An 18,979-nucleotide genomic window follows, 5' to 3' on the forward strand; every position below is an offset into this window, starting at 1 on the left:
AGACATGAGACAAGAGTTTTCTTCTCATATAGAGAATAATCTAAGACCTAAGGAATCTTCAGCATAAGCAAGAGATGACCATGAGCAATGCATATTAGGGTTTATAAAATCATGAAGCACACAGGAAAAGTTAATAGGGTATAATTATTCAATTTCTTATAACAAAAAAAGGTAGGGGACCCCACGTAAATCTTTGTAGTGGCATGGTTGAAAACAAGAGGTGTACACAGTGCACTGGTAAGCTGGGGAACTTACTGACACATGATATTGGTGGAAGCCACAACTCTATGTGTTGACACAGTGAATAGAAAAATTGATGGAAGAGACTATATCAAACATCTAATACATGGCTCAGGAGTTCCTTGGCAAAGCCTCCTGGGAAGTTCTCCCACACCTTTCATACTTCTGTGCCCTTCCCTAAGTATCCACTGTCAGTCGTCTTTTTTTCTGTGCTTTAACTGCTTCAGTGTTCTAATTATCATGCTGCAGTCCTGTCAGAGGTGTGAGGCTGCAGCAATGAAACCTGGCAGAAAAGTAAGTAAGTCAAGCTCACAGGAGACTAAATGACACCAGGGAGTGCTAACCCAGGTACAGAAAAACAGGGTCTTCACAAAACAGAGGATTTCTATGGCAACAGTGATAATTATGCTTGTCTTGACATCTTTTGAGCCACAGCAGCTTATGGCCTGCACAGTGTTTATCTCTGTTTCTGGACATGGGTAGAGACAACCTGCTGACCAACTAACTAGCCAGCCTCAGCAGTGCAGAGTTGATCCTAATGCTTTCTGACTAATTGGGATTTTTTTAGTTAAAAAGTTTGTAGTGTTCAGTGGTGGATTAAATAACAAAAAAGAACAGTACAGATTATTAATTGTGATGATAATAAGACAAGATTTGTTTCTGACATGTTGGGAAACCAAAAAATGACCTTTTTTAGTACTTGAACTTCTTATAAGGAAATTTGCAGCTTTCCCTTTTATGTTCCTTCTCACTCTAGGCCAAATTGCCCTCTGTGCTCTTGGGGATAACCAGCAAAATCCCCACCGAGGGCTACTGTGTGAGAGCTTTTCATAGGCTTCTATTATGTTGTGATGCCCAAAGAAGTAGTCCAAAAGTGATCTACGAGCCACAGCGCCTGGCCACCCCCTCCACTTGCCAGGATTCATCAGCAAGGTGCACAGCACACATCTCTGCAGAGGAAGGGCAGACTCTGAGGCTTCTAAGAATCTGGGAAAAAAGATAAGTAGCCTTTACGCTCTGCAACTTTCAGAGTTGGCAGTATGACACTTCATACAGAAATGCGAGACATTTCTCATTCCGAACTGCTGCCACCTCATCTGAGAATGGTTGAGCAGGTGTTATGCATGATTATGGAGAATCTGCATTGTATGAATGCAAGCTATGCATTAAGTAAGGTTACTAAGTTTAAATGGAAGTGATCAGCTAAGTACCACTCTGAACTTGCTGAGTTTGGCTGTTCACCTTGGGGGACGGGACTCATACCTAGATGAATGAGCCAAAATAAGCCTGTGCTTTCAACAAGTTTGAGAAATACAGACTTGTAAGGACATACTGATGGTAAAAAACAGTGTGAGCAGGGTGCTGATGTGGGGCTGTGCAGTCTCCTGTCCTATGAGCGCTAGTGGCAATGCTGTGTCACTACATGGACACAGCTGAAACGCTCTTTAAATGTCAGTAAACAAAGTAAGGAAGACATCAGTTAGATATTTCCCTGCCCTGTTTTATGCTTTCTGTGGCATCAAAATCGATTACGGTAAAATGTAGGAAATTTATAAAGAAAACTAAGTACCAAGAAGAAAAGATCACAGCTGGCAGGACACATGACAATAAAAGGACAAGATGTCTACTTTGCTGGTGTTAACTGTGGGATAAACCACAACTTCCTGAGCAGGCTGTGAAGTCTAGGAGAGGGCTGCAGTTCTGGCAAATAAAAAAAGCAGGATAGCAACCATCAACAACTGAAGGAAAATGAGCTGGTGTACTAAAAAAAGTTTAAAAGCTGATGAAGGACAAGAATAGAAAAATAATTATGGAAGATAATACCTGCCAAAGACAAGATTTAACTCTTTTAAGAGATTATGTGTTTGATTTATAATTGCAAATATATGCTAGATATTTGCTAGGTTTTTTTTCTGAGCAGCATATTGGCAGTCTGATTACAAATTATCAATATACAATATTAATAAAGCATTAAGTGACTAGTAACCAATTCAAAAAGTATTTTCTTCATCAAACAGATTTGTTATCTATTGGATCTTAGGAAGATCAGCAGGAGCTTGGTACCGCTCCAAAAATTTATCCATTATCCACAAGACCCAAAATCACTGTTGGTAAAATTGCAAATGCTGGGGAGGACAGAAAGCTCTGGATCATGCAGCAAACTGAGACTTTTTTAAAAGCAAGGCAATTTCAAGGCAGTCAAATTCAAAGTTGGTCTGACCCAAGCAAGGTAGACTAGCCCTAAGAAGAACTGCATCTTAGCAGTGACGCTGGAGCAACCAGTGTAATGCACCATAAGCATTCAGTGTGGTTAAAAACTCAAAAGAGTTGTCTAGTGGGCAGAGAGGCAGTAGAAGTAATGCACTATGATAAGGAAAGCATACAGAATCTTTATACGTTTGTCTCAGCCCCTTCCATTGCCTCCAGACCCACAGAAACCATCAGCAGCCCTTGTACCATGCTGGGCACTGAGGCTTTTCTCCACACTCCCCACCAAAGCCTATATCCCTCTTTACTCAATAGTAATGCTTTCATTGGTTGTTAATTTCCTGGCATTTAAAACCAGAGTTTGCCTTACCGCTTGAGAAGCAGCCACCTTGAGAGGGATACAATCAACTCTAGAGAACTTGGTTCTGAAAACAAAGATTCGCCTGGCAGCTGATCACAGAAAGAATGGAAGTAGCAATGATCATGCCAGTGCAGCCCTTTCTTTGTCACAGTCACTTTGTGAAATGACGTTATAACAGTGCTGTCAAAAAATACTTGATGTGACAGATGTTGATGGCAGCTTGTGGTAATGGAAGCTGAGCCGAATTGCTCAAGAGCAACAAATTATATAGACTTAGGGCACAGAACAATTTCAGCTACATCACCTTAATGTCTTTTTAATGAAAACAAATTGTTTGTGCAATGTAAAGTGGTGCCAGTGGGAGCTGGACAGTTCAAAATGACACAAGGGTATTAGTAGCATCCTTATCCAGTTCAGTGGAAGCATGACAGAGAGAAAAACAAGCAAGGCTCCAAGAATTTGGTCCCAAACAGATAGTCTGGAGCCCTTGTTTAGATCCTGTACTAAAACAAATATGAAAAAGTATTCTTTTTCTTTTATTTTTATATTAACTGCCTACCACTTGACTTCATCAAATTATCCATCAAACTTCACTTAAATTTGCAACAACTCTGAAGCTTGGCCTAAGTTTCAAAGTGTTTAGTCATATTAACTACAATGATATAATTACAACAGAAAAACTAAAATATGTGGCTGTATCAAAGAGCTGTTATCTCAATAACGTTTATTTAAACAGTGCAAAGCAACATAAGCAGTACTCTTATAAGCGATCACTATTTGTATAGTGTCTCTCCCAGCGACACACCCGCATAACGCTATACTGCATGTTAGATGAATACACAAATCCTAAGCCAATATTTTTTGTACCCTTCTAATATCCCCAATACATTTGCAGAAGAGCAAGTCTTTAATTGACATAGTGCAACCATATATTCATTTTAAAGAAGAGGAAAACTGAAGTCGGTCGAATTATTTTTTCTGTCACAAAGGTAGAAATTGAGTGATGTACAGATTTCCACAGAATAGGCTTGACAGGCCACCTTTGCCGGCAAAGACATTGGATTGCTTATTCCAGGTCATAGAATGAAGCAGGGCTGAGTCTTTCCTCCTTCCTTACCCTGACCATAGAGAAGCATTATCCTTTTTCTTTTGGAGTTGACTGCATTTTAGTGCTACTCTTCTGTATTTTAACCGTGATTTTTTAGGAATAAACCTTCTCCTTTTGTATGTGTAAGTTCACAAATGCCTTCAGGCTAGTCTTTAAATACAAGTAGCCTTACTACGTACAGACATTATCTACCTTCTGTACCAAAAAAAGTTGGAATAAATATTATCTGTGTTGTTATAAGGGGCCACCAAAAAGACTGACTTTGATCACGTTGGTGAGCCTGATGAAACAGCTGCGGTGTTGTTCAATAGACACCAGAGCTGTGCTGTGGCTCCGCTGTGTGAGAGCTCTGGGACTGCCATAGTAGGGCTGAGTTCAGGATAACCTCACAGCCACCGGTGCTTTGTTTTGCAATAAAAAAGAGATCGTACAGCTTTGCCAGGTATATAATGCTTAGAGCATATACCATTTCCACTTTTGATGCTTAGTTAACACAAAAAAACTTTGTTCACTTTCTGTTAATCTTTCTACAAACTAACATTTGCTAATGCATCCGTAGGAAAAGCATCATAAATCCTTCTGGAGACATATGGCTTGCAGGAAATTACTACTTGGCCAGACTGAAGTGCATGAATGAATTGGCAGTCAGTTGCTCAGAAAGCAAAAAAAATCACATTGTATGATCTAGATGACTTTTCCTGCAGCATGAACAATGGATTATCTTGTGGAACATAAGCAAATAAATAAAACCTTCATTCTCTCTTTTTTATCATTATTGTCTCGTAACACTCAGCCCACACAGTTATTCCAGCTCTCTCCCTGTTCCAGAGCACCTGCAACAAGGGAGGTGATTCCTCCCCTTCCAGCAGGGAACACTTCATTTTGTTAAGGGATATCCCACTGCCAAGGACTTCTCTTTTGTTAGAGTAACTCCTGGTCTTCTATCTTTAAAACCACGGGAAGATGAATAGTGTGCAAACCTGGCATCGTAAAATAAATCAACATAATACAATGACTTTTGAGCCTCACCTCTTAAATTCCTGAGGAAGAAACCCTTTCTCTCAGGAGTGGGGCAGTTCTGGAGAGGACAAAAATCAGAAAATTGCAAAAAAAATTTGTTGGTTGTGATGTTTCCAGTTTTAGATAGGTGCAGTTTACAGTTCAGTTGTGGTACTAATAGCCTGCCTCATTTTGTGTGACAGCAAGGGTAGTCTATTGAGGTAGGAAATAGAAATGAAGGGGAGGTTCATAAAGTTGTCAGCAAGTACAGTAAATCCTCAGGATCCAGGCAAGACAGGACACTCACAAAGGCACCACTGTCCCTGGCAGCCCTTCGCCAGGGGTCTGTCGCTGATGAGACAGCTCTTGGCCTGAGAGACTATCGTGCCTTTCCTGTGCGCACACAGGATGATAGCTCTTTGCTTGGATGGGACAAGAGAGAAATTTTCATTAAATCTGCTACCTGGGCAGGCAGCCTGCTGCCTGCTGAAACCTGACATATGTAACTGTCTCAGCCTCACAAGAGGCGGAGATAGAGCAAATCCAGGGTAAGGAATAACTCATATTAAAAGCAGAACAAAAAAGGGAAAGATTGCTTAGATGCAAACTCCTGCTAAGGTATAAGACAGATGGTTTCCCAGGGCCAAGAGCCAAGAATTTTTTTGAATATTGTGCAGCAATTACATGAAATCTTATTTATTTACTTACTCTTCAGTTTAAAATACCGTAGAAATACATCTGACAGTATTGAAAATCGGTTTGCTCCAGCCTCATGGTTTCATCCACTGGTGAGTTCAAGTCTTTTTCTATCTTTGCTTTCAGGATGGTGAAGTTTAAAAAGTATTTATATCAAATTTTTATGATGGCTGCTGACATTTTTCACTCCGCATCAAGGCTCCTAAGACTTCCCAGCAGCAAACTGGTACCGCAGAAGAATGCAAATAATGGTCTCTGAACTGTTACTTGAACCTACAAGATAATTTCGCCCAAATCCTTATCCTCTTGCATTCCAGGGCATCCGTGCATATTAAGCAAAAGGAACTATTATCTGCTACAAGGCAGGTGTTTTAGCAGTACTGGGAGTTAAAAATGAGACACTCACTGAAAACCAATTCAGTGGAAAGGTCTTTAATTTAACACATAAATTGATTTGTTTTACTTGAACAGTAGTGATAAAAATAGAAAGACATGCTTTGAAATACTTAAAGAAATATTTGCTTGTAATAAAATGCTCACTACAGATGCCTTCTGAATGAGTACAATTTTGACATCCAGAAAGGTGGCATCTAGTCTATCAGGGTGATTCTGTGGGAATTGAAGCGAAGGTGCTGAATGTTTTTGTTTTTTAAATTCATGACCTTGGAGACCTGGAGCACTCATTGACAGATATTTACATAATTTCCACTCAAAAAATTATCGGACAATATTAATAAAAATAATTCAGTAATATTTTTCTTAGAATAAGCGCCAGTAGTTTTCTTTATTTTTACATCCACAAAGATAACCTGTGACAGATTCATATGGTCAAACGATAGGGTGTAGTGGGCCTTGCTGATGCTTAAGAATGTCGTTCATTTAGGGTCAGTTTTATTATTTTATTATAGTAGTTTTTGTGGAACTACATCAAGGACAACTTGTTTTTGCAATAGGTTGAAAAAGCTGTACAGAAAAAGTAACTTCAAAAAATGCCCTGTATTTTTAATGTGTTACAATTCTCAAGGACCATCGTTGTATGGAGTAAATGTCTAAGCAACCAGTATTGCAGCAACCCAGTTGGTGCATGGGCTGAGCGTGGGACTGGGAAGAAGGACGGCCCTCCAGGGTTGTCCTCCTGCTTGTGCCACTGATCTGCAGGGTCACATTCTGCCAGATTTTCTGTAGTACTTAACATCCTCAAGATACTTAGCCTTTCGGATGCTTGGCCACCTTGAAATTTTGCTCTTCAGAGCTTGATGTGTTCAGAAGTGATGAGCACCCTCAACTTTGGCTGAAGTCAATGATTGTCAGGGTATCTTGCAGCACGTATGTCCAAACAGCTATGTTAAAATGGAAAATCTCTGGGACGCAAGATACAGGTCACATTTACTTTGGTGTAATTGGAGAAGGCCATTCCCATCACCAGCTTCCAGCAGCAATTTCCTTCCATTAACTATCTCAGGGTGGGTACAACCCTGCCTTATCGTCACTAGCATTTTACACACCACTGGACCGTTTGAGTTCCCTATACAAGGAAAGAACATTTTCTATTTTTATTATCTGGTAAAGGCAGCCTAAAAGTCATGACATCACATTTATACCTAACTTTCACAAGGTGCCATACAACCCTGGGATCACAACCGTATGCTGCGCAAGAGGAAAATATTGTCATAACCACTGAGAGCAAAGGCTGATTGCTCTTTGTCAAGCCAGCTATATTTTTCTAATTGTGCTCTCTAGTAAATCTTTTATAAATAGATCCTTTGCGCAGTTAATGTAGTCTCTGAATGAAATGTAAGCTCATCCTAGGCACCTATACTAAGAAGGGAATGTAAATAACATATGCGAATCTGCTAACCAAAGAAGAAAAGCTGCAGAAAGATCGCAGACTGAGCCAAGAAAAATCTCTGCCTGTATGAATGCAAGCGCTTTATTCTGCATGACAAAGCCTTCCCTCCCCTTCCAAACTGTTACTTCTTTCTGCTTTGTGAAATCGGGAGAAATAACATGTTATTCAGTATTCATTCCATGCAGTCGCCATGCTGCAGTATGGAAAAAAGAGGCTGGACCTGCGCAGGCAGTGCTGTGAGTAAGCTTTACAAGACACAGACCAGTAAATTCTCATCAAAATATGTGCATTCGATACCTTTCCTCTATGCAGGGCAGGACCGTACTCTGTATTTCCTTTGTGCAGCAGTCAGTCCCTTCACTACACCAAAAATTTGGCAAGCCTGACTCTAAAATACATTGCAGACTTTCCAGCATTCATTCCATATAAAATTCTGCATGGTAATAAGATGTCCCTTAGATGCAACTGTTGTGCTGCGGTTGACACAGCAGAAATAGCACAGGAAAAAAAGGAAGGAGCGTGAACCACCAAAACCCACAGTAAAGCGAGATTCCAGTCTGAAACACAGGTTGCCTGTTGATACTGGCTTTTGGGGGAACCAGGGAGACCCCACTGAGCCCCGCAGGGCAGGCGATCCCACCGAGCGATTCGCTGGCTGGTGCCAGCCTCCAGACACGACATCCTGCCCGGGGACAGAGCCGGCGCCAGGGCAGGGCAGCTCCCCGCTGGGCAAGCACACAAGCCCATCGGACCCTCTGCCTCCCAAATGGTGGCAGGGATTCTTAAACAGGCAGATTTCTTTAATCGAGTGGTATGTGTCACTTTTGACTCACATGTGCTTCTGCTCCCAGTTGACCTACCCTGTCCACTTACCGTAAACTTGAACCAGACTGGCGTGCCAAGCTCTGCTCTGAGCTGCATGGCAAAAGCTAAATTAACTCCAGTGAGGACAAAGCTTTGCACAGAGTAAACAAGTAGAAATTAGCCTTTTTCCCTTTACCACTGACTTCTTGCATTTCGTTCTAGCCAAATCTCTCCCATTTTTTGGCAGGATCCTGTCTCTGATCAGACAGAGCTCTTGATAAAGACAAGATGGATTTTGCTCAGCGCAGGATCCTGCTAAAGACAAGGAGGGATTTGTTCAGAATAGGATATTTTTTTTGTGTTTTGATCAAGTAGCAACTGGTGGGAGAAGAAAACAGATTTAAGGACCAAATTTTTTAAAAGTATCTATTTGCCCTTCAGATCTGTGCCGCAAAGATATTTGAGATGTTGAACTATAAGAATAACCCATTTACTTGCTTGCTGATACTGACAGTTTAGTAGGTTGGGAGTGCAGAAACCTCTTATCACGGGGCGCAGCGACACTATGCCAGATTCTGATCTCAACTGCATGTGGTGTAATTTACCTTATGTTCATATTTCACTAGAATAACTGAGATGGAAATGTGCTTCACCCTGCCCATCTTTTTGTCTTTGGCATTGAAGCAAAGGGAAACTTTCCTTCAAACTGTAGGAACAGTGAAATGATTAACAAAAGCTAAATAGGGCAGTTTTAGGCTGAAAAATGTATGATTCATAGCAACTTGTTCAGACATATTCCTAAGTCATATACATTATGGCAATTTAATTATATAATAGAAGGGATCATGTACTGTTGCGTGCTCACAGTTCCCACTCATCCAACTAAATGCAGATGGGCTTGCTCTACACAGAAAGTAACACACAAAAGAGAAGGAGAGAGAGAAAAGTGTTGCTGGAATTTGAGAAAAACCCATGTAGCAAAAATAATACCCAAATGGCAAGTTTTGCATACCACGAAGTATTCATTTGTTCAACTCTAAGCAAAAGGCTGGGCAGAAGAGCATCCCAGCAACAAGCCAAGGCAACCTCAGCATATGATTAATGCCATTAAATGGAAGGGAAATGTCACAGCATACATAAGAAATCTGAAGACTTTAAACAACCAAGTAGCACTGCTTTCAAGTGAATTCTCGTGTGAATGTGGGTGTTTTATTATAAAGCTTGATGTGGAATTTCACAGCCTTTCCAGTATGTTTCTCCACTTAAGCCAGAGGTTTAAAGGCTAGCCAGTGTTGCTTCAGCTTCTTTAGCGCTCTGATAAAATCTAGCAGGTGATTTCTGAACAGTTTGAGGAGGGTGCAGGTATTTTTTTTTTAGACCACCCGCACTCAGGGACTGCATCTTCCATGAGCCCACAACAGTGTCTTAAAAAAAAAACAAACTCCTGCTTTGTTTATGTGCTGGAAGGGCACATCCTCACAAATTTGTATTATATCAATCTCTTTTGAAAATAGTGGTGGCAAATGGCAGCTGAACATGAAGGATTCAATGGTGGCAGTGCTCTCAGAGGAAAAATTACTGTTCACAGTGATGGGAAACTTCTGAAAAACTCACTCAGTCCCCTGAGGTGCCAAAAGTGACATCCTTCTTCTGATTGACCTTCATATCGCGGAACTACATTGGCACTATCATCTCCTGTAGCCATCCATCAGTCCTGGTGAAGACCACTTCTTTATGAGAACATGTGGCTGCGATTATGCTATTGTCAACATCGGATTTGTGCAATAAGAGATAAACCACTGGTATGTATACAATCTAGATCTGGCACCAACATGTAATTACATTTATGGAGACTTTAGTAGGATCAGATAATGCCAAGTTTATGGTCACTTTATGCCTCCTTTTTCAGCTTTGGGAGAGCAGATAAGAACTGATAGGCCACGAGGTCCCTAGCATGCTCTGTGGTCCCTGGGACAGGGGCATCCCCTCCCCAGATCCTGCTGCTGGGGCCACATCCTGCCAGAGGAGATTGCTCCCAGCCCTGCTCCCCCCCGGCTGGGGGAAATATAAAATATTGCTCTCTCTATATAAATAATATATAAAATATATATTCTATAAATTATGTAATATAATATAAAATGTACATTTAAAAAATAAATAAAACTTAATGCACCTGGGCATGCCCCCCAGATACATGCTTGCTCTGCCAGCTCTGGCAGGGCTATAAGTACACTGCTGCACTGGAGGGAAATCTGCCTGTTCCAGGTGAATGGCACTTGAGGCGGGGCCACATAATTAAAAAATATATAGGGCACACAGTGCAAATGACCTCTGAGCAAACAGAGCAGGCACAGCCTCCAGCAAGCCTTGCTTCATCAGATTTGGTTGTTTCCCAGTGGGGGAACAGGATGAGCAGGAGGCTGCTTGCTGGCCCAACACCTTGCCCTGACCACCCAGATGTGTAGGGGATGCAGAGAGATGCAGATCCAGAGGATTGCAGGGGGATGCAGGCATAGGCAGGAAGAGGCAGGTGCTTACAGGAAGCAGAGGCAGCCCCAAGGGAAAAGGGACACCCCGCTGGCACGGAGCAAAGTGACATGTGGCGCTGCCACTGGCCAAAGCTTACTCCCAGTGTGTGGTGGGATCTTACACCCCGTAGAGAAGGCCTACTGCACAGGGGAGGTCCTGACACGAGGTGTAAGAAGGAAACCTTGATTTACTAATTTGTGCGCCCCATTAAGCAGCAGAGCCAGGCTGTAGTATTTGCCCGCAGGATGTACAGAAAAAAGTAAAGCAAGCCAGAAGAAATGGGGTTAATTGATTTAATGAAGAATAGGAAAGTGTAGGAGCCTCCTGCAGGACTGAGATCTGGAAGGAGGAACAGCCCCCCCGTGATAATCCGCACTGTGTCTGGCTCACCACTCCTACAGGGAGAGCAGCCACTGCCGCCCCAGCGTGTAGGGAATCCATTAGCAGCATTACCTCATCCCACAGGACTGACTCAGATCAGCAGTATCACCACCTCTGCATGCCAAACATATCAGGTCAATAAAGTTATTTCAAAGTATTGAGGAAGCAGGTCTAGTATGTAAGACTCCCTCAAGGGAAAAGGAATAGACACAAACTCTAAGGAAAGGCACATTATTGTACATGCCTGTACATCATCCATCCAAGTAGTAACACGCAGAGGTGATTGATGTCCATCAGCTGTGATGCTTTTCCTTCTCTCCAGGAAGAGTGCGGCATAGTCATGCTTCAGGTGCTGTTATCAGTGGAGACAAGGAAAAAGAAGTTCATCTGAGTTTGGAGCAGAAAGGGACATACTCCTAAGGGCTTGTAGAGCTGGTCGCACAATGTTGAGCTAGTCCCTGAAAAATCGCAGCTAAAGAGAAATCCCATATTGCACCGTAAATATTCATAATCGAGTTTACAGATGATCTCTCACGCAGCAAGACTTTTGGGCTCTATTTGCAGAATTATAGGGTTTTAAAGCTTGCTGGAGGCTGATTGAGAAAGAGGAGGAAGTCTGATCACAGAAACGGATCTGGTCTGGGTGCAAGCTGGAATGGTATCTTCTTGTACAGGAAACTGCTCTGCAGCTATCACATAAAACCGTGGAGCTGTGCTTTGGGAGTGATGCAAGGGATATGCTTCAGCTTCCTCACATTCTACAGCTTCAGGTGAGAGAAAGCTGTGTCTGGAGAGAAAAAAAACCCAAGCCTGGTCCCATCCTGACCTTATATGTCAGCGCCCCACTGAGCTGTGATCCGCGTGTGGGATCATCCCTGCTCAGGTACCATGTGCTGTCCTCCACAAAAAAAGCAGAAGGGGATTTTTGGTGCACGGTCTTATGGAGAAAGCGGGATTTAGGTTTTAACTTTTTTTTTAAATACAGTAAGGCATTGGTCAAAACTGGCTCAGTGACAATATAATTTAACACACTTTTCCTTAAAAAAATAAAACAGCTCTCGTGCTCAATGATGGGTATCACCTTATGTCTGATTTAAACCTACCAGAAGCCTAGGATGCAGGAGGCAGATTTCTGACCTCAGATTTCAGCTGTTGAACATTTATATAAGCAAGTTGGGAGACAGAAGCTATTTCTTCATTCATCTTTAGTCACAGTGTTTTCAGCAGCTTTAAAGACATTTTGCACTTCTTTCTAATCTAGGTTTTCAAAGGTTTGCATACACTAAAGCAAAACCACAGGATTTAATTTTCTTGATGGAATAAAACAAGCAACGCATATATTTAATAATCACATGAAAAGTACCTGTTTTATTTCAGTTTGCCTTTAAACAGAATAAAAAGGCATCAACTCACCCAAAAATGCAAGAACTACCAACAGCAAACCGTGGGGTCGCCTCACTGCTCTGGCCCTGGGGTAGGTCACCACCAATGGCATGGTGCACGGCGTCCTGCCAGCCAAGGGGGATTTGCTGAAGAACAGTTTTTGTGGCATCAAGATGGCTGACTATAATATTTGACGATATGGCATCCTTTTTGCCCGTCAGATTGAGAAATGGAAGGGGATCATTCTAGCTCCTAAGCTGTAGCAGGCCATGACAAACAAGCAACAGAAGTGGCCCCGGGGGTAAAACTCAGTCCTTATTGCCAGCCCGAGCTCAGCTTTTGTGCAGAGACTTGAGCATATTTCTGTGCATATGGGTCCATCCTATTGGAGCTGATAAAACTAACCTGTCTCATGGGGGAAGATTTACTGAATTCACTAATTCTTTTAGAAGGAAACCATTGCTTGATGGAGTGAGCCCAGGGCTGGGAAACAAGACAAAGGTAACCCCTGGAGAACGGCTCTGCGGGCTCTGGGCAAAAAAACCCCTGTCCTGCTACAACCCTCTCCAATTTCTGCCATTGACATCAGTGGGGCCAAGATTTCATTTTTTTGTACCAAGCACAAATAAGCAAGGATGTAAAACTGGGAAAAGTAATGTTTACTGACACTATCCACTGCTCTGAGGTCTCAGGGACGTCATTACACCAGCAGCTTCTGGCTTTGCCAGCAGAAAGGACCTTCCTGTTAAAATGGCAGAAATAAGGTTCTCCGTTCCGACAGCTCATTAGCAGCAGCCTCTCAACATAAGTTTAAAAAAGCTGCTAGAAGGATTAATACTGCCTTGAACCTGACACTACCCATGGATAAGGGGAATTACACCAGTATAAAGAAAGGTGTGAATTTAACTAATCATGCTGGCAACCTAATTCCCCATGTGAGTATTTCTCTTCCAATATGAACCATGGCTATTTTGAACACAGTTGATGTTTCTTAAGAGATAGTTTAAACTGAGCTGCAAAAAAGTCACTCTTTAGCCTGTAATAAGGGCATCCACATGGGAGATTATATGGCATAACTGCAGCAATATATAATTACAGTGATCTGACTTCCCATGCAGATGAGTCCTGACTCTGGTAGAGTTATTGATTTGTGCTGCTGCACGTGAGAGGGAACAAGCCCATTGTGTCTGAATTATCCTCTCAGTATAGCCAAGAAGGAGGATAACAACTTTTGTTAAAGAACAGAAATTTCCTTTGTCCCCTTTTCACTTCACAACTTCCAACAAAATTATTTGATGTCAAGCAACTTAACTCTGTAGGACTGTAATCCTCCCCAAATACCATTTGATTTATGGAGGAAAAGAAATAGAGAAACAGATTGGTGTTTAAGTCTCATATATTCAGGCACTAATGCAGACATTTTAGATACTAAGCCTCAGGAGAAGAGAGAATGTGTCCCTGCCTCTTCCCCCTGCAGCCGAAAGTTAGAAGAGCTGGCACTGTAGGCCGAGCCTGTCCCTGATCACAGGTACATTGCATCACACCTACAAACTCACTGGCTACTTATCAGACTACAAAGGACATTTTTTTTATTCCTGTATACGGCACTCTGTATGTAACTAGCATAACATATGTCATACGTAAATGTCTAAGCACAGCCCAAACTACCTTTAACTTCCATATAGACATACCAAATACAGGCACAATGAAGTCAATGTATCAAGCGCCATTTACCCCAAATGAGGATATAACCCCAAAAGCCTGTGAAGTTCAGCACTGCCTTTGTTATGACCAGGTTTCATTCCATATGCAGGCGACAGTCCATACAGCAACTTTTAATTATTTGCATAACAATTTGGCCAGGATATTAATATTAACAGCATAACTTCTGCAAAATAGTGCCATGCACAATCTTCAAAGTCTGTGGATGCTAGTCTTTCATCAGGCCGCTGATATAAAAGTCAATTTATGAACTAGTTTCACTACTCTTCTGATCAGGGTCACGGCCAACTAAATGTAATGACTTAGGCTGAGAGACATTTTTGTCTTGGCATAAGAACATCACATTTTTCCCTAAAGCAAAACTTTTCACCTAAGCTATCATACGTAAATAGCGCATGAAACCAGGATTGCCTGTTAAAACACTTTTCTTGATGATATTTTTAATACATTTATTAAATAACAACATTCATACTCCTTATCTTCTTAAAAGAAAAATAATGTCCTTCTCTGCACAATGAATGAACATGAGAAAAGGCAAAGAGTGAAGGGTCTCAGAAAGTCTTATGACTGGAAAACACCTCACTCCTAAGATATTTAAGAATGGGGCTTCTACTTTCTGTGTGAGGTGGAAATGCCTGGCCAAGGACTGCACCCCAGCAACGCTCTCTTTGGAGAAGTTTTTTTTTTTCTCCCTGCCCAGCCTTGCACAGCACAGGGGTCACATAGAGCATCTGTGGTGCACAAGGGGCAACAGGCAAAACCCGGGCCAGCTGAGATGCCAATGGATCCTATTTCCACAGGCACCATAGAGTTGGACAGAGACCTGAACACTAGATGACCATGACGATGCCCTGCCGTGGAGTAGAAAACACTATTAGGGGAGAGGAGATCCTAGGGCACAGGAGGACTGAAACTCAACAGCAAAACACTTCTGGAACCAGGAAGAAGAAGACCCAGGACAATCAGCATGTTGAGTGGCTCACCTGGGCCATGTTAGTACATGAGGACACAGGCAAATCTGTGGGAGACGAGTCATGGCGTTCTGACTCACTGAGGGGTAAATCCCACTCCTGTCATGGCAGGGGGCACCCACGAAAAACTCCCATAAGGAGAATCTTGAGAGGTTTCTTTCTCCTAGTTTGATCCTCTCGGGTGTCTTCTGGAGAGGTTATTCCTCCCTTTCTTGTTTGAGGGGGTACATTCCTGAAAGAAAAGGGGTAGCTGCAGCTGCAATGGCGTTGGGAAGGAGCATCAGCCCTGCAGGCTCTCCCTGTTGCTGTGCCCAGAGGTGCCTTGGGGTCAGGCCAGGGCACAGACCCCCTCAGTGTACTTGCTTTGCCCGCACAGTTGTCACAGTGACACGAAGCATGTCTGCAACTTGAGCTGATCCACTGCCCTCCAAGGGCCTCCTCTGAGCAGAGGATCCACAGCAGAGGCAGGGATGTCTCTGATGTCTATGTACGATCTTTGAACTGAAGATTAACAACAGTAAGAAGTAAATGAGAATTTGGTCCTGTTGTGGCTGCTGGGCCACAGACACTGCCCTCCCCTCTGGAATCTCAGCAGGGCTGCTCAGTGAGCAGAGGGGCTCAAGTCCCTCTTCTCCTGGGGGGTGCCAAGGCTCATGCTAAGCTGTGACCAACTACAGCTACTTCAGCTCTCCTAGAAAAAGGTTTGCTTTCCACCCGTCAATTGCTATGAATCTGCAGCTTCCCCCAAGAAACCTTTTTTAATTCATCCTTACTAATAATCGAAGTGACACATGGCCAAGGTATAAACCCCCTCAGCCACACACATACTTCTCCCAGCATATTCCCTTACCTACCATGTATCATCTCTGTTCCCAGCCCAGGCAAGTTCTGTTTGCTCATCCTTGGGGGTCGTAGGAGCAGCCGACATCGCTGGCAGCCAGCTCCGTCTCCGTCTCCAGCTTCCCGCCGACACAACCCGGCAGCCTCCCTCCCTTGCTGCAAGGCTCCTATTCTCGCAGTTCAGCTTGCCTGCCTCTCCCCAGCCTTCCCAAAGCAGCCTCTCAGGCAGGGGCTGGAGCTCAGGCATCCCTCTTCATCCTTGTTATCCTTTTCTTTCCGGGGGAACGGTTTTTATCCAAGCCATTGTTTTCTGTTTCCTGCCTGGCTTCTTTAGTAACTTCAGTACTACCTCCTTTAACTCTGCGTTTCCAGTTAGCAACAATGAACTGAGCTGGGAAAGCAAGTTGTAAGGGATAATGATAAAAAAAACAACAAACACTTTGGATGCTTTCCCCCACTTGAAAAACTATGTAGAAATTGGGGTGCATAAAACCACAAGGATCTCCTGCCGAGGTGCTGAAGCCCGGAGGGGAGAGCGTCGGAGGCTCCAGCGCTGAGTCACGCAGGCAGGGTGCTGGGGAAGGCAGTCTCCCCTGAGGTTTGGGCTTTCCTATGTTTTCCAAATAATTGCACATGTTGAGTCTCACAAAGGAGTTAAGTTCACACCTTAAGTCAAGTAGGCTTCTTCGGAGTCATAGGGTGTTTCACCATCCCTTCCCTCCTCCCTCGCAGCAAACTGGCAGACTCTTCAGGTTTTTCTCTGCAAACTGCCAAACTACTATTAAGCCTTAAACTCATGCTGCTGGAGAGAGGAAACTATTTATAGAATAAAAAAATTGAATGAGTTTGCTGGACCTAGTTCATATTTGGTGACTTCAACAAGTTATATAAAGGCAGATTTCAAACCACCACCTTTGGAGATTCCTTCTCAGACTTTTCCCAGTTTTTCCTGTTGTTTTGCTTGCCTCTGCTGATTAGAGCTGGCCACCATTCTGCAAGAGTATTTTAACTGGTATATTTTTGATGTTTTCTTTAGGTGAGGGCTCTGTTGCTGTGGTCTGGCCTGAGCATCTCGCTCAGGGCCTCGCTGCAGGCGGTGGGATCCAGCAGCCTCCAGAAGTCAAGGTGTAGGATTCCCCTGTAGTCTACTCATAAGCCTGACAGCATGACAATGATCTTGGAGGGAATGGAAGATGTTTCCTTCCTTCAAATTGTTTAGCATTTATCAAAAGCAAGTTCTAAAAAAAATTTGGTGTAAAAAGCACTGCAACTTAACTTGACCTATTGTTAACAAAAGAACTTTAATAAAAAATATTTCATGGTTTGCGTAACAAATGCAGGATGAATATCATAGTCAAATACATAAATTGAAACTCAGAACTGAGCTGCCAGAAGCCCAGGAATTGTGGAAGCTCGGCACTTCTGAAATATTAGTTGTCTTCAAAACTGAGATGCAGATAGCTGTGTTGATAAAATATTGACCTTTTCAGTGATGCAACTCTGAATATGGAGACCAACCTAAGGACACAATTCATAATCCAGAGGAACAGAGAGACTTGTTGTCCCATTGAAAACTGCTCCTGCAAACTTCTGAGAACCCCTCACAAGACGGTATCAGCCCCAGCTGCCACTGAAGCCAGAGTGCTTTAAGGGCTCATGCAGCATCTCCATGAAGCAGAGCTCTAGTTTGCAACTGGATCGACATTATAAATAGGGCAGCGTATCCATATCAGCGTGCAGCACTGCTTTCAACTTGTCAAGAAGAAGGGTTGCTTCTCTTATTTCAAGACACGTCATAGCAATACATGACCTTTGGATTGGACAAGGTGCCTGGTGGGATCTTCAAGAAGCATTGCATTGCTTTTTTACATCTCAGTGTCTGGGAGCTCACATGCGTTAAGAAATGCTGCAGCTTTTTACAAGATAGAGCAGCAGCCTAGGGATGGTTTTGGCATCTCTGCCTACCTCAGGTCCCTGTGGCACATTAGAAAGCAGTTTCTCAGGTCACATGGAAGGTGTGTCTTATTTCCTCCAGTTAATGGAGACAGGGAAGTACCCCTGGGGACTGTGTTTTAGTTGTAGTATTTCCTTTGTTGTAAACAACAAGTTGTGCCCTAGGAAAGGACCTGCTAAAAGGATCTGGAGGGTGAAATGTGCTTTGCTTGTGGCTTGGCTTTCCCTCCCGGCATCAGAGGCCAGTGCACCTAATTGCCCAGTTCCCACAGCCTTTAATGATGCTTTTGAGGTATTTAACAAGGAATTAAGAGTCTAAATTGCATGACATCTGTCAACGTAATCTCCATTTTCTTCATAAACTGAGGCAGTTGCAATATTTAGGAACTTTAGATCTGTGGGTGAGGCTGAACTTCTAAACTTTAAAAGGAGCTGAGCGGTGTTTCAGGCCTAAGGCTCAACCAGTCCTTCAGGGTTCCTAATGATGTCAGCTAAAAATGATGAGTTATATACCAGTCCTTGGCTTGCAATTTAAATAGTTTAAATATCTGTCACACAGCAATCTCAATCATTTAAATATTGTGTGGCCATACACAAAAAAACAGGTGAGGAAGCAGACCTTAAACAAAAGCAAGATACTGCATTAAGTGCGAAAAGAAAGAAATCAAATAAAGTGTTGGAATATAATTTAGATGTTTAATGTTCAGTTTTAACAAGGTCTCAAGCAGTGCTTGAAGCGGGGGTTAAATCTAATTCATGGATCAGACAAAGCCTGAAAAACGCCATGAGAGAAACGTGATACTTCTCTGGGCTGGAGTTTATTAGCAGCACATAAGTGACATAAGAGAGCAGGGGCTGTGTCCAACAGCCTCCTGTATCTGCAGCTACTCAGGGTGAGCAAAGCTTTCCTGTGTGCACAAAAGAAGCGCTGTATT

Source organism: Haliaeetus albicilla, chromosome 18 (genome assembly GCF_947461875.1).
Source record: "Haliaeetus albicilla chromosome 18, bHalAlb1.1, whole genome shotgun sequence".
Lineage (NCBI taxonomy): Eukaryota > Metazoa > Chordata > Aves > Accipitriformes > Accipitridae > Haliaeetus > Haliaeetus albicilla.